Genomic DNA, 3,687 nt, shown 5'->3' on the forward strand with positions numbered 1-3,687 from the left:
TTCCTCCGGACCTTGTTTTTCTGTGTGTAAAATGGGGATAGTTATGGAACCAGCCTGGAGGGACTTTTTTTTTTTTGAAGTATAGTTGATTTACAATATTTTGTTAGTTTCAGGTGTACAGCAAAGTGATTCAGTTATATATATGTATTTTTTTCAGATTATTTTCCATTATAGGTTATTGCAAGATATTGAGTATAGTTCCTTGTGCTATACAGTAAATCCTTGTTTCTTACCTATTTTACATAGAGTAGTTTGTATCATAAAATCCCATACTCCTAATTTATCCCTCCCACCTTCCCTTTCCCCTTTGGTAACCATAAGTTTGTTTTCTATGTCTGTGAGTCTGATTTCATTTTTTTATAAATTAATTAATTAATTTGGCTGTACCGGGTCCTAGTTGTGGCATGTGGGCTCTTAGTTGTGGTATGCGTGATCTACTTTCCTGACCAGGGATCAAACCCAGGCCCCCTGCATTGGGAGCACAGAGTCTTAGCTGCTGGACCACCAGAGAAGTCCGTGATTTGTATATAGATTCATTTGTGTTAGTTTTTAGATTCCACATGTAAGTGATGTTATATAATGTTTGTCTTTCTCTGTCTGACTTTCTTCACTAAGCATAACATTCTCTAGGTCCATCCATGTCGCTCCATTGGCAATATTTCATTCTTTTTTATGGCTGAGTAATAGTCCCCTGTGTATATATATCTTGTCTGTTGATGGTCATTTAGGATGTTTCCATGTCTTGGTTATTGTAAACAGTGCTGCTATGAACATTAGGGCGCATGTGTCTTTTCAACTTAGTTTTCATTTTTCTGGATATATACCCAGGAGTGGGATTGCTGGATCACATGGTAGCTCTATGTTTTGTTTTGTTTTGTTTTGTCTTAAGGAACCTCCGTACTGTTTTCCACAGTGGCTGCACCAATTTACATTCCTGGTGGGGTTTTTGTGGCTTTTAAATGAGGTCTGTCTCAGCAAGGCCTGGCTGGGCACTCATAGGTGTTAGCTGCTACTATTACTATTATAGTGGTTGCTATTGTTGCCACCCCAGCCCTGGTTCTTGACCTTGAGACTTCCCAGCTGGGCATCCTGAAGCTCTTCTCTCTGCCTCCTGACCCCACCCAGCAGCCTGTGGCCCTGTCCCATTCCTCCCGAGCCCGTCTCCTGAGGTGGCCAGGGCATCATGGGAGAGGACTGTATACCTGGGGTACCTGGGAGGCAGGCGACTCTGGAAATTCCAGGGCAGGGACATTGCTGGGTGCTGTTTGTCTCACCCCTGCCAGGGCTGAGGATGTGCTGGGGCTTTCATCCTTCTCTGTGTGGGCGATTCAGGACACAATGTCCTGTCCTGTCCTGTCCTGTCCTGCCCTGCATCATAAACATAGCTTTACCAACTATCCAGTTTACAGTTGGAGGCTGCAAATTGTCAAGAGGAGCTGGGCCTGGCATGAAAACAGCCCTTGAAGTCATCGTGTTCCCTCCCACCCTGGGACCTTTGCACATGCTGTACCCTCTGCCTGGAACTTTCTGTCCTCTGTTTACACTTACAGATCTCCCCCTCCAGGTCTCCATCACATCTTCCAGTAAGCCCTCCTGGACTCCATGCTAGGGGTCCAAGCACTGGGGGGCGGGTCTTCCTTTGTCAGGTCCTGTCCAAGTTATAATTTTGCATTTATGGTGATGACTGGGTTAATATCCATCTCCTTCGCTGATGGGGAGTCCTGGGCAGGCAAGAATTGGGGTGCCTGGCATACAGTAAGTGTTCAATTAAGAGTCATGGGATCAATCGCTGAATTCAATAACTACTTATTGAATCTCACCTGCCATTCGCTCAGTAACTCTTTACCGAGCCCTGCAGGGCACCGGGCCAGACTCTGGGTTCTGGGGACACACTGTGAATGAAGAAACTCAGACCCCCTGCCCTCCTGTGGAACCCCTGTTGTCCCGGGCCTCTTGCTAATGGTTCTAGTGAAAACTCTTGAATAAGGGCACTATTCTTGTAACCCAGGCTCTGGTCCTCAGAGACAGATGACGTATTTATGAGCCAATTGTCAGAACTTACCCATCCCCATGAGCTCCTGGGAGAGACAAGGATGGGGAACCGTCAGTGGTACCACTTTCTCTGTGCCTGGCATCCCCTCAGGATCTTCACAATCTCCTGTGGTTGAGGCTTCATCAAAGTGGGGTCAGGGAATTCCCTGGCGGTCCAGTGGTTAGGACTCAGCGCTTTCGCTGCCAGGGCCCTGTGTTCAATCACTGGTTGGGGAACAAAGATCCCACAAGCCATGTGGCACAGTCAAAAAAAAAAAAAAAAAAAAAGGGTGTGTGTGTCAGATTTAGCAAATAAACATCTAGGCACCCAGTTAACTTCAAATTTCAGATAAGCAACCAATACATTTTTTAGCATAAGTATATCCCCAAATGATGCATGGTCTAAATTTATACCAAAAAAAATTTTTTTTATTGTTTATCGGAAAGTCAAAGTTAACTGGATACACTGTATTTTGTCTGGCAACCCTGATCCATCATTGTGCCCATTTTACTGATAAGGAAGCGGAGGCCCAGAGAGGTTAATTGATGTCCCTGAAGTGGCACAGCCAGGGATGGGCAGATGGAGAGTCCAACTGGTACCATGGGACCCACTGCCTTCAGTGCTCAGTTCCTGCCTCCAGAGATCCCAGCCTGAATGAGCAAAAGCCCCACCTCGCCTGGGTCAGAGGCACTTTCCTCACTCTCACTTCTGGTGCTGGAAGCAGCTGAAGGAAAGGAGTCCCCAGAACCAGGGCCCTCTGCAGGCAGGAGGAACCCATCCCACCGTCTGGATTCCGGCATCCGGAAGTAGGGTGGCTGGTCTCCTGTAAACAGCCAGTCTCATGTCACGTAAACAGCTGGTGTCTAGAGTTGTCACAGTGCCCGAGTCTCAGTGTGACTGCCCTGTGACTCGATACCCTGCCGCCAGCCCCGTCACTGGATACTTGGTAAACAGGGTTCTGAGAATGGGTAGCAGCGCCCCATCTGGTCAGTACGGTGCTGGGGCCAGTGGCTGAGTCCGACTTAAACCCAGATCCTGACACCCATTAGCCATCCCGGCTGCTTTGTACTGATACCTTGTAAATATCCAGTCCTGATACCCGTTAACTTGTCAATGGTCAGACACTGTTAGTCATCACCGTGCCCTAATATTTCTTAGCTGGAGATCTGGAAGCACTTTAAACAGAGTTCTGATACTTTGTAAACAATGAATCCTGATACTTTGTTAACCATCTAGCGCCTCATCAAGATGCTGGCAAACGGCAGCTCTGGCCAGACCTAGAAATGGCTTCCACACTTTTCCATGATGGAAAACATATACCAAAAGAAGACCATGTTGTGACCCATGAAAACTACATGAAATTCAAATTTTAGTGTCCACAAATAAAGTTTTATTGGGTTACAGTCATGCTCACTCATTTGAGTATTGTTTGTGGCTGCTTTCAAGTGAGCTGAATTGACGAGTTGCAACACACGCTGTATAGCCCGCAGAGCTGAGAATATTTATAATCCGGCCACTTATAGAAAAAGTTTGTTGACTCCTGATCGAAGCTCTCAGGCAGTGGCTGTTCCTTATGCTATGCTTAGTATCCTGTTAGTAGTCAGTGGTCCATGGTGTTCATGTACTGGGCCAACAACGAGTTCAATAGCTCCTGT

The sequence above is a fragment of the Monodon monoceros genome, unplaced genomic scaffold, assembly GCF_005190385.1.
Source record: "Monodon monoceros isolate NGI ecotype Baffin Bay Population unplaced genomic scaffold, NGI_Narwhal_1 Super_Scaffold_12, whole genome shotgun sequence".
Lineage (NCBI taxonomy): Eukaryota > Metazoa > Chordata > Mammalia > Artiodactyla > Monodontidae > Monodon > Monodon monoceros.